The sequence below is a fragment of the Bufo bufo genome, chromosome 8, assembly GCF_905171765.1.
Source record: "Bufo bufo chromosome 8, aBufBuf1.1, whole genome shotgun sequence".
Classification (NCBI taxonomy): Eukaryota; Metazoa; Chordata; class Amphibia; order Anura; family Bufonidae; genus Bufo; species Bufo bufo.
In genome coordinates, this window is record NC_053396.1 from 5,472,898 (window position 1) to 5,486,571 (window position 13,674).

The 13,674-nt window shown below is 43.0% G+C and overlaps 1 protein-coding gene across 4 annotated transcripts in view; it reads left to right on the forward strand.

The window, feature by feature from the left end:
* NTNG2 (netrin G2) overlaps positions 1–13,674 on the forward strand; it is a 130,838-nt gene that overhangs the window by 60,390 nt on the left and 56,774 nt on the right. For 2 of the 4 annotated variants that reach the window (XM_040405931.1, XM_040405932.1), the window contains exon 1: positions 4,361–4,520. The exons of the other annotated variants lie outside the window; for them this stretch is intronic. The gene's annotated coding sequence lies outside the window, so the exon portion shown is untranslated. Of the gene's footprint in view, positions 1–4,360; positions 4,521–13,674 lie in introns of those variants that run through there. 4 annotated transcript variants of the gene reach the window in all.

The following is a 13,674-nucleotide window of genomic DNA, read 5'->3' on the forward strand; positions in this document are numbered from 1 at the left end:
AGGGAGTGCTTTACCCTAGTGTGCAGGTTGCTGTCTATACAGGGGGTGCTTTAACCCCATTGTGTAGGTTGCTGTCCTTATACGGGGTGATTTACCCTAGTGTGCAGGTTGCTGTCCATACAGGGGGTGCTTTTACCCCTAGTGATGCAGGTTGCTGTCCATACTGGGGGTGCTTTAACCCCATTGTGTAGGTTGCTGTCCATACAAGCGGTTGTTTTACCCCCAGTGTGCAGGTTGCTGTCCATACAGGGGTGCTTTACCCCCAGTGTGCAGTTTGCTGTCCATACAGGGAGTGCTTTACCCCCAGTGTGCAGGTTTCTGTCCATAAAGGGGGTGCTTTACCTCCAGTGTGCAGGTTGCTGTCCATACAGGGGGTGCTTTACCCCCAGTGTGCAGGTTGCTGTCCATACAGGGGTGCTTTACCCCCAGTGTGCAGGTTGCTTTCCATACAGGGAGTTCTTTACCCCCAGTGTGCAGGTTTCTGTCCATACAGGGGGTGCTTTACCCCCAGTGTGCAGGTTGCTTTCCATACAGGGAGTGCTTTACCCCCAGTGTGCAGGTTGCTGCCCATACAGGGGGTGCTTTACCTCCATTGTGTAGGTTGCTGTCCATACAGGGGGTGCTTTACCCCCAGTGTGCAGGTTGCAGTCCATACAGGGGGTGCTTTACCCCCAGTGTGCAGGTTGCTGTCCGTACAGGTGGTGCTTTACCCCTAGTGTGCAGGTTGCTGTCCATACAGGGGGTGCTTTACCCCCAGTGTGCAGGTTGCTGTCCATACAGGGGGTGCTTTACCCCCAGTGTGCAGGTTGCTGTCCATACAGGTGGTGCTTTAACCCCATTGTGTAGGTTGCTGTCCATACAGGGGGTGCTTTACCCCTAGTGTGCAGGTTGCTGTCCATACAGGGGGTGCTTTACCTCCAGTGTGCAGGTTGCTGTCCATACAGGGGGTGCTTTACCCCCAGTGTGCAGGTTGCTGCCCATACAGGGGGTGCTTTACCCCTAGTGTGCAGGTTGCTGTCCATACAGGGGGTGCTTTACCCCCAGTGTGCAGGTTGCTGTCCATACAGGGGGTGCTTTACCCCCAGTGTGCAGGTTGCTGTACATACAGGGGGTGCTTTACACCCATTGTGTAGGTTGCTGTCCATACAGGGGGTGCTTTACACCCAATGTGCAGGTTGCTGTCCATACAGGGGGTGCTTTACCCCCAGTGTGCAGGTTGCAGTCCATACAGGGGGTGCTTTACCCTCAGTGTGCAGGTTGCTGTCCATACAGGGGGTGCTTTACCTCCAGTATGCAGGTTGCTGTCCATACAGGGGGTGCTTTACCCCTAGTGTGCAGGTTGCTGTCCATACAGGGGGTGCTTTACCCTCAGTGTGCAGGTTGCTGTCCATACAGGGGGTGCTTTACACCCAGTGTGCAGGTTGCTGTCCATACAGGGGGTGCTTTACCCCCAGTGTGCAGGTTGCTGTCCATACAGGGGGTGCTTTACCTCCAGTGTGCAGGTTGCTGTCCATACAGGGGGTGCTTTACCCCTAGTGTGCAGGTTGCTGTCCATACAGGGATTGCTTTACCCCTAGTGTGCAGGTTGCTGTCCATACAGGGGGTGCTTTACCCCCAGTGTGCAGGTTGCTGTCCATACAGGGGGTGCTTTACCCCCAGTATGCAGGTTGCTGTCCATACAGGGGGTGCTTTACCCCTAGTGTGCAGGTTGCTGTCCATACAGGGGGTGCTTTACCCTCAGTGTGCAGGTTGCTGTCCATACAGGGGTTGCTTTACACCCATTGTGTAGGTTGCTGTCCATACAGGGGTGCTTTACACCCATTGATGCAGGTGCTGTCCATACAGGGGTGCTTTATCCTCAGTGTGCAGGTTGCTGTCATACAGGGGGTGCTTATACTCCAGGGTGCAGGTTGCTGTCCATACAGGGGTGCTTTACCCTAGTGTGCAGGTTTGCTGTCCATACAGGGGGTGCTTTACCTCCAGTGTGCAGTGTTGCTGTCCATACAGGGATTGCTTTACCCCTAGTGTGCAGGTTGCTGTCCATACTGGGGGTGCTTTACCCCCAGTGTGCAGGGTGCTGTCCATACAGGGGTGCTTTACCCCCAGTGTGCAGGTTGCTGTCCATACAGGTGGTGCTTTACCCCCAGTGTGCAGGTTGCTGTCCTTACAGGGGTTGCTTTACCCCCAGTGTGCAGGTTGCTGTCCATACAGGTGGTTGCGTTACCCCCAGTGTGCAGGTGCTGTCCAACCAGGGGGTGCTTTACCCTAGTGTGCAGGTTGCTGGTCCATTCAGGGGGTGCTTTACCCCTAGTGTGCAGGTTGCTGTCCATACAGGGGGTGCTTTACCCATAGTGTGCAGGTTGCTGTCCATACAGGGATTGCTTTAACCCCTAGTGTGCTGGTTGCTGTCCATACAGGGGTGCTTTACCCCCTGTGTGCAGGTTGCTGTCCATACAGGGGGTGCTTTACCCCCAGTGTGCAGGTTGCTGTCCATACAGGGGGTGCTTTACCCCTATGTGTGCAGGTTGCTGTCCATACAGGGGGTGCTTTACCCCTAGTGTGCAGGTTGCTGTCCATACAGGATTGCTTTACCATAGTGATGCAGGTTGCTGTCCATTACAGGGGGTGCTTTACCCCAGTGTGCAGGTTGCTGTCCATACAGGGGGTGCTTTACCCCAGTGTGCAGGTTGCTGTCCATACAGGTGGTGCTTTACCCCCAGTGTGCAGGTTGCTGTCCATACAGGCGGTGCTTTACCCCTAGTGTGCTGGTTGCTGTCCATACTGGGGTGCTTTACCCCCATTGTGCAGGTTGCTGTCCATACAGGGGGTGCTTTTACCCCAGTGTGCAGGTTGCTGTCCATACAGGTGGTGCTTTACCCCCAGTGTGCAGGTTGCTGTCCATACAGGGGGTGCTTTACCCCTAGTGTGCAGGTTGCTGTCCATACAGGGGGTGCTTTACCCCAGTGTGCAGGTTGCTGTCCATACAGGGGGGGGTTTTACCCCTAGTGTGCAGGTTGCTGTCCATACAGGGGGTGCTTTACCCCCAGTGTGCAGGTTGCTGTCCATACAGGGGGTGCTTTACCCCCAGTGTGCAGGTTGCTGTCCATACAGGTGGTGCTTTACCCCCAGTGTGCAGGTTGCTGTCCATACAGGGGTTGCTTTACCCCCAGTGTGCAGGTTGCTGTCCATACAGGTGGTGCTTTACCCCCAGTGTGCAGGTTGCTGTCCATACAGGGGGTGCTTTACCCCTAGTGTGCAGGTTGCTGTCCATACAGGGGGTGCTTTACCCCAGTGTGCAGGTTGCTGTCCATACAGGGGGTGATTTACCCCTAGTGTGCAGGTTGCTGTCCATACAGGGATTGCTTTACCCCTAGTGTGCAGGTTGCTGTCCATACAGGGGGTGCTTTACCCCCAGTGTGCAGGTTGCTGTCCATACAGGGGGTGCTTTACCCCTAGTGTGCAGGTTGCTGTCCGTACAGGGGGTGCTTTACCCCCAGTGTGCAGGTTGCTGTCCATACTGGGGGTGCTTTACCCCTAGTGTGCAGGTTGCTGTCCATACAGGTGGTGCTTTACCCCTAGTGTTGCAGGTTGCTGTCCATACAGGGGGTGCTTTACCCCCAGTGTGCAGGTGCTGTCCATACAGGGGGTGCTTTACCCCTAGTGTGCAGGTTGCTGTCCATACAGGGGTTGCTTTACCCCCAGTGTGCAGGTTGCTGTCCATACAGGGGGTGCTTTACCCCCAGTGTGCAGGTTGCTGTCCATACAGGGGGTGCTTTACCCCCAGTGTGCAGGTTGCTGTCCATACAGGGTGGTGCTGGAGTCTCAGCTTGCAAGGGAGTGTTGATGTGGGCAGGTGCTGATGGTGGCAGCTCTCCATACAGGGTGGTGCTGATCAGACAGGGCTGGTGCTGATGGTGGCAAGCTCTCCATACAGGGTGGTGCTGATCAGACAGGCTGGTGCTGATGGTGGCAGCTCCTCCATACAGGGTGGTGCTGATCAGACAGGCTGGTGCTGATGGTGGCAGCTCCTCCATACAGGGTGGTGCTGATCAGACAGGCTGGTGCTGATGGTGGCAGCTCCTCCATACAGGGTGTGCTGATCAGACAGGCTGGTGCTGATGGTGGCAGCTCCTCCATACAGGGTGGTGCTAAACCTCAGTGCCCGGTGCTGCACCTCTGCAAATGCAGGCTGAGGCTCCTTATAGAAGCACATTGCTCTGTGGTGGGATGGTGCTCGGCAGCTCTGGAGGAAGTTACGCAGCCTGATCATGCCCTGAGATAAAAAAGCTGCGATTGAAAGTGATGGCTCAAGGATTAGCCTCAGTATTAAGTGGAGAGGGAGGACGCGCAGGAGATTTCCTAAAGCCTCCGCCATCTGCCCTGAGCGGACACCACCCGGGACGGAAAAAGTTCCTGTTGATTTGTGCCCTGGAGCCCGGGGATAATCTGCTGGACCCTGGATCGGGAATGTAACGCTGGAAGAGGACGCAGAGTGTGCACGGGGCTCAGCTCTGCCTGCGGTAAGGAGTGTGCGGGGGCAGACACATACTGGTGCGGTATGAGAGGCTTGTCCCCGTTCACAGAGCGCGGCTTTATTACATTAACTTTCTGCAAAAAGCTGCAAGAAACAAAGACTTCAGTGTATATAGTGGGAGAGCAATCTATCCATATATATCTATAGCTATCTATCTACCTCCTGTATCTATCTCATATCTACCTCCTGTATCTATCTATATCTATCTCATATCTACCTCCTGTATCTATCTCATATCTACCTCCTGTATCTATCTATATCTATCTCATATCTACCTCCTGTATCTATCTCATATCTACCTCCTGTATCTATCTCATATCTACCTCCTGTATCTATCTCATATCTTTGTATTTCTCATGCAGTTAACTTTACAGAAATATCTATAGTTCTAATAGAAACAGATCTATAGACACAGTCAGTTATATACATAGTATCTTCTTCGGTACTTTTATTACTTCAAAAGTTACTTTATCCTATTCCAGACCTCTACACAGGGAACTCAGCGGCTGGATCAGTTACTTGGGCTCTTGTCTCTATATGTATATATATATGTGTGTATACAGTGTATATAGGTGTGTGTATATATGAGTGTGTATATAGGTGTGTGTGTATACAGTGTATATATGTGTGTGTATATAGGTGTGTGTATATAGTGTATATATATATATGTGTGTGTGTGTATACAGTGTGTATATAGGTGTGTGTATATATGTGTGTGTATATACAGTGTGTATATAGGTGTGTGTATACAGTGTATATAGGTGTGTGTATACAGTGCATATAGGTGTGTGTATACAGTGTATATATGTGTGTATATAGGTGTGTGTATACAGTGTGTATATAGGTGTGTGTATACAGTGTATATGTGTGTGTATATAGGTGTGTGTATACAGTGTGTATATAGGTGTGTGTATACAGTGTATATGTGTGTGTATATAGGTGTGTGTATACAGTGTATATATGTGTGTGTGTATACAGTGTGTATATATGTGTGTGTATAGTGTATACAGTGTGTGTATATATATGTGTGTGTGTATATACAGTGTGTATTTGTGTGTGTACAGTGTATGTAGGTTGTATACAGTTTATATAGGTGTGTATATACAGTGTGTATACAGTGTATATAGGTGTGTGTATACAGTGTGTATATGTGTGTGTGTGTGTATATATGTGTGTGTGTATACAGTGTGTATATATGTGTGTGTATAGTGTATACAGTGTGTGTGTATACAGTGTATATAGGTGTGTATATATATGTGTGTATACAGTGTGTATATGTGTGTGTATACAGTGTGTATATGTGTGTGTATACAGTGTGTATATGTGTGTGTATACAGTGTGTATATATGTGTGTGTATAGTGTATACAGTGTGTGTGTATACAGTGTATATAGGTGTGTATATATATGTGTGTATACAGTGTGTATACAGTGTGTATATGTGTGTGTATACAGTGTGTATATGTGTGTGTATACAGTGTGTATATGTGTGTGTATATATATGTGTGTATACAGTGTGTATATGTGGCCACCCCTTAGCAGGATGTGGGACGCCCTGCAGTCAGCACAATGGAGGAGCTGCCCTGTCAGGTTAGTTGGTGGCGGAGGCCCCTGTCTCTCCCTCTTACACTTAGTGGATCAGTTCATGGAAACATTTGCAGAGCAAGCAGATTCTCCCGGACTGACAAATAACAGCAGCCCCGATACTTCATCTGCATATTAAACCATTTTATGACATCTCCAGATCTGCATTCATCACTCTGTAGAACAGACATTTCTGCTGCTCTCCGGGAGTTTACTAAACTGTTACCTCCATCCCTGCACAATGAGAGAGAGAGCAACCATGGAAGGGGCAGGTGGAGGGATTGCAGGGGATAGAAAGATAGATAGATGGATAGATGGATAGATAGAGAGAGAGATAGATGGATAGGTGATAGATAATAGATAGATAGATGTATAGATAGAGAGAGATAGATGGATAGATAATAGATAGATAGATGGATAGATAGATAATAGATAGATACATAGATAATAGATAGATAGAGAGAGAGAGAGAGAGAGAGAGATAGATGGATGGATGGATAGATAGATAGATAGATAGATAGATAGATAGATGGATAGGTGATAGATAATAGATAGATAGATGGATAGATAGAGAGAGATGGATAGATGGATAGATAGATAGATAGGAGATAGATAGATGGATAGATAATAGATAGATAGATGGATAGATATGAGCTAGATGATAGATGAGATAGATAGATATAGGAGATAGATAGATAGATAGATAGATGGATAGGTGATAGATAATAGATAGATAGATAGATAGATGGATAAATATAGGAGATAGATAGATAATAGATAGATACATAGATAATAGATAGATAGAGAGAGAGATAGATGGATAGATAGATAGATAGATAATAGATAGATGGATAGGTGATAGATAATAGATAGATGGATAGATAGAGAGAGATAGATAGATGGATAGATGGATAGATAGATAGATAGATAGATAGATAGATAGGAGATAGATAGATAGATAGATAGATAGATAGATAGGAGATAGATAGATGGATAGATATGAGCTAGATGATAGATAGATAGATAGATATAGGAGATAGATAGATGGATAGGTGATAGATAATAGATAGATAGATAGATAGATAGATAGATAATAGATAGATAGATAGATAGATAGATAATAGATAGATAGATAGATAGATAGATATGAGCTAGATGATAGATGAGATATCAGATAGATATAGATGATAGATACAGTAGATATACACAATGAAGCTCTTCGATCTTTCGCCCACATGGCGTTGGCTCCTCTGGGTTCTTCCTCGCCCTCCTCATCCTCCAGGACAGGAATAAATGTCTTTTCTGAGAATTTTCCTCAGTTTTTCGCTTTCTCCTGGTGACATTGATGGACTTTCTTGTATATTGGGATTGTGGCTGACTCTTGTAGTCCTCCTCTTCCTCTTCTATGGGGGTCGGGTTTGTTCCCCACTGTTATCATTTATTTATGGAGCCTCAGCGCTCCCAGGTACAAGCTGCTGCAGAACATCTTGTCATTACTGCTGTACAATGTCTGCTGGCGTCATTAACGCATCGGGGCGCAGATATGGGGAATATGTGCCCGAGCCGTAGCTTTCCTTCACATGGGGCAAAGGTTTTTACCTCTGTGTCTAACCCCCTTTCACCAGAAGGTGCTCACTGGCGCCCCCTCGTGGAGCTAACATACCGCTACCCCTCTGGATGAATGTGCACACCAGCCATGCCCTGGTGCTGGGATCTCATCCTACAATGGCTACAGGGTTATTGACATCAGTGACCCTACTGAGCCCAAAGTCTATAGGGGCCCCTGCCCATCACCTGCCATTTATAATACTGCTGTCCTCTTATCTGAGGGGCCCAACTCAAGAGCGGGATGTAGCTGCAGACTATAGATCCCCCCCTACATGGTGATTGGTACTATGAGGTGTGTGTAGCCGGGGCAAGCACCCCCAATGTCAGGGCCCCCAACAGGCTGAGCATGGTGCATTAGTCATCGCCGTCATGTGACCCAGCAGCGCAGGCGACCTATGTGAGCACGGAAATGGCAGGAAGGGGTTAATGCATCCAGCAACAACAAAAAAACGTTGAGTCAATAGAAAGAAAAAAAAAATATCTGAGAGAAAAGAGAAAGTCAGGTTTATGTCTCCAGCTCCAATCTAATTTCATGTTCACAATACTTTGCTTATCAGTCCCCAGTGGTGAGTAAGTTCTTCTAAAAGGAGGGAAGAGCCATCGATCCTCCGCTCCGAGCGCGAATATAATCATGTCTGCTGTAGTGTCCCGCCTGATCCGGGGCAGAAAGTTCCATGCCGCTACATTGACTCCATGCACCAGTGACCTTGGGGACGACTCGTAAGGTCATGTGCACACGTGGCGGTAGTGGTGCGGCCGGTACAAGGGGCGACCGGGATAAGAGGGTGTGAACTATGTACGGGCGTAAGTGCGGAAGACGCAAATCCTGCCCCTAATTCTCCCGGCGGCAGAAACCAGTGTAATTATAATGTCCCTAAAGGTCACTTTTTGTGGAGATAGATATGATATAAGATAGATAGATAGATAATAGATAGATAGATAATAGATAGATAGATATAGGAGGTAGATAGATAGATAGATAGATAGATAGATAGATAGATAGATAGATAGATAATAGATAGATGATAGATATGATATAAGATAGATAGATAATAGATAGATAGATAGATAGATAGATAGATAATAGATAGATAGATAGATAGATAGATAGATAGATAGATAGATAGATAGATGATAGATAGATAGATAGATATATAATAGATAGATAGATAGATAATAGATAGATATGAGATAGATAGATAATAGATAGATAGATAGATTAATAGATAGATGATAGATAGATAGATAGATAGATAGATAGATAGATAGATAGATAGATAGATAGATTAATAGATAGATGATAGATAGATAGATAGATATATAATAGATAGATAGATAGATAATAGATAGATATGAGATAGATAGATAATAGATAGATAGATAGATTAATAGATAGATGATAGATAGATAGATAGATAGATAATAGATAGATAGATAGATATGAGATAGATAGATAATAGATAATATATAGATAGATAATGAGATAGATAATATATAGACAGACAGATATAAGATAGATAGATAATGAGATAAATAGGAGATAGATAGATAGATAATAGATGGATAGATAATAGATAGATAGATGGATATAGATATAGATAAATAGGAGATAGATTCTAGATCGATAGCGACAGATAAGTAATCACAGCCTCACATGTCCGCACTGTTCTCTACAATGTAACGTATATCTTTGTGTTTCATTTATTTATTATTTTATGCACTATATGGCGCTGTTATATTCCGCCGCGCTTTACAGACATTGGCATCGCACTGTCCCCGCAGGGGCTCACAATCTAAGGTCCCTATCAGTCTGTCTTTGGAGTCTCTACGGAATAACACAGATGTAGCAGAGCAGAGTTTGTCATACTATCACTTGATCTGGATTTTTATAGCCATTGCATTCTCTGTCCTCCGTTATCTCAGGTGCCATGAGCAATGGTCGGGGGGTTCGCACACTTTGGTCTCTGCTGACCTTCTCGATGGTGGCGGCCGCTCGTTCTCTCCTGGATGTATCTCACACCAGCATGTCTGTACTTGTGTCTGGTGGTGATGTGTTATAGTGCGGAAAAAATCTCTGCAGACACCGAAGGGGGAAGTTACTTCAGCCCCCAAAGTGTGGAACCCCTTTAAATGACAAACTCAGCTCTGCTATGCCTGTATAGAGTTGTCATACATTTGTGCGTGTTTAGCGTATGAGACACAGATGTGCAGGGACCATTAGTGGATGATTTCAGCACCTTGGCTGCAGATAAATAATAAATCGCCCGCTCTGTTAGGTTACATATACCTACAGGCTCATTACATGAAATCCCCTCATTAAGGAGCCCGGCAACTGGTGCATCTGCTCACTGAGCCACTACACCGAGCCCAGCGGGGAGCAGGAGGGAAGACGAGACCCAGTTATGTTTTTAGGCAGAATTTTTCTCCGATATAGCAGAGCTGAATAGGGATTATACTCTGTGTTTACCTCCAGTTGTAGGTAAAAATTCAAGTGACAAATAGTAATATTACTATTAGAAGTCATTAGGCCAATAGCAGGTTCAGCTCTGCTACATCTAACAAACTTGACAGCTAATGAATTAGGTCTGTGGCTTATGACTAACTTAATAGCTCAGCTAGTCTCAAAGTTCTGTCCAGCTCTGCTACATCTATACCTTTCCTTATGGGAAAAAAAAAATCTCCAGCTGAGAGACGTAGTTCCCCTGATGGTTATCTGGAACGTTCCATCCTGGATATTTCCACCATACACCATTTACACCATACTTCTCCCAGCAAATCAAATCAGAATAGATGATCCTGTGATACAATCTGTCTATTTAAAGCAACTCTAAACGTGCATTCCGCCTTCTCCCTGTGTCCGCTGTACAAGAGAATGGGATCTACTGTCCCCTGTTATCAGCGCGAGGTGAGACTGGCTGTAGTGTCCTTCAATAGGCCGAGTGACAGAAACCTCCCGACCCTCTGATCACTGCTTCACATCACATACCCCAGAATACACTGACATCCCATCAGCCGCTCCTCCTGTAGGCCTGAGCTACACTATGAATTTCTGTAGCTCTGCTGATTGATTTTAACTATTAACAGCTGCAGTCCACAAGATTGAATACAGCCTAATGGACTGTAACTGTAGCTCAATAGTTAAAATTGATCTGTAGCATCACAAAGAGCCCCAATGTAGTCCTAGCCATATGTTTCAGAGCTTTTGTAAGCTTCAGACTTTGGGTTTACCAGCCATGTAATTGATGACTCCACTTATGTTCTCAACATTATACCCGGACATGCTACATAAACCTGCTATCATCACAGTTCACATCCTAACAACAATATAACTACTATAATACTGCTCCTATGTACAGTAATATAACTACTATAATACTGCCTCCTATGTACAGTAATATAACTACTATAATACTGCTCCTATGTACAGGAATATAACTACAATAATACTGCTCCTATGTACAGTAATATAACTACTATAATACTGCTCCTATGTACAGGAATATAACTACTATAATACTGCCTCCTATGTACAAGAATATAACTACTATAATACTGCCTCCTATGTACAAGAATATAACTACTATAATACTGCTCCTATGTACAAGAATATAACTACTATAATACTGCTCCTATGTACAGGAATATAACTACTATAATACTGCTCCTATGTACAGGAATATAACTACTATAATACTGCCTCCTATGTACAAGAATATTACTACTATAATACTGCTCCTATGTACAAGAATATAACTACTATAATACTGCCTCCTATGTACAAGAATATAACTACTATAATACTGCTCCTATGTACAGGAATATAACTACTATAATACTGCCCCCTATGTACAAGAATATAACTACTATAATACTGCCTCCTATGTACAAGAATATAACTACTATAATACTGCTTCTATGTACAAGGATATAACTACTATAATACTGCTCCTTATGTACAAGGATATAACTACTATAATACTGCCTCCTATGTACAAGGATATAACTACTATAATACTGCCTCCTATGTACAAGAATATAACTACTATAATACTGCCTCCTATGTACAAGGATATAACTACTATAATACTGCTCCTATGTACAAGAATATAACTACTATAATACTGCCTCCTATGTACAAGAATATAACTGCTATAATACTGCTCCTATGTACAAGAATATAACTACTATAATACTGCTCCTATATACAAGAATATAACTACTATAATACTGCCTCCTATGTACAAGAATATAACTGCTATAATACTGCTCCTATGTACAAGAATATAACTGCTATAATACTGCTCCTATGTACAAGAATATAACTACTATAATACTGCTCCTATGTACAAGAATATAACTACTATAATACTGCTTCTATGTACAAGAATATATCTACTATAATACTGCCTCCTATGTACAGGAATATAACTACTATAATACTGCTCCTATGTACAGGAATATAACTACTATAATACTGCTCCTATGTACAAGAATATATCTACTATAATACTGCTCCTGTGTACAAGAATATAACTACTATAATACTGCTCCTGTGTACAAGAATATAACTACTATAATACTGCTCCTATGTACAAGAATATAACTACTATAATACTGCCTCCTATGTACAAGACTATAACTACTATAATACTGTCTCCTATGTACAAGAATATAACTACTATAATACTGCCTCCTATGTACAGGAATATAACTACTATAATACTGCTCCTATGTACAGGAATATAACTACTATAATACTGCTCCTATGTACAAGAATATATCTACTATAATACTGCTCCTGTGTACAAGAATATAACTACTATAATACTGCTCCTATGTACAAGAATATAACTACTATAATACTGCTCCTATGTACAACAATATAACTACTATAATACTGCCTCCTATGTACAAGAATATAACTACTATAATACTGCCTCCTATGTACAAGAATATAACTACTATAATACTGCCTCCTATGTACAAGGATATAACTACTATAATACTGCCTCCTATGTACAAGGATATAACTACTATAATACTGCTCCTATGTACAAGAATATAACTACTATAATACTGCCTCCTATGTACAAGAATATAACTACTATAATACTGCCTCCTATGTACAAGAATATAACTACTATAATACTGCTCCTATGTACAAGAATATAACTACTATAATACTGCTCCTATGTACAGGAATATAACTACTATAATACTGCCTCCTATGTACAAGAATATAACTACTATAATACTGCTCCTATGTACAAGAATATAACTACTATAATACTGCCTCCTATGTACAAGAATATAACTACTATAATACTGCTCCTATGTACAAAAATATAACTGCTATAATACTGCTCCTATGTACAAGAATATAACTGCTATAATACTGCTCCTATGTACAAGAATATAACTACTATAATACTGCCTCCTATGTACAAGAATATAACTACTATAATACTGCTCCTATGTACAGGAATATAACTACTATAATACTGCCTCCTATGTACAAGAATATAACTACTATAATACTGCTCCTATGTACAAGAATATAACTACTATAATACTGCTCCTATGTACAAGAATATAACTACTATAATACTGCTCCTATGTACAAGAATATAACTACTATAATACTGCCTCCTATGTACAAGAATATAACTACTATAATACTGCTCCTATGTACAAGAATATAACTGCTATAATACTGCTCCTATGTACAAGAATATAACTACTATAATACTGCCTCCTATGTACAAGAATATAACTACTATAATACTGCTCCTATGTACAGGAATATAACTACTATAATACTGCTCCTATGTACAAGAATATAACTGCTATAATACTGCTCCTATGTACAAGAATATAACTACTATAATACTGCTCCTATGTACAAGAATATAACTACTATAATACTGCTCCTATGTACAAGAATATAACT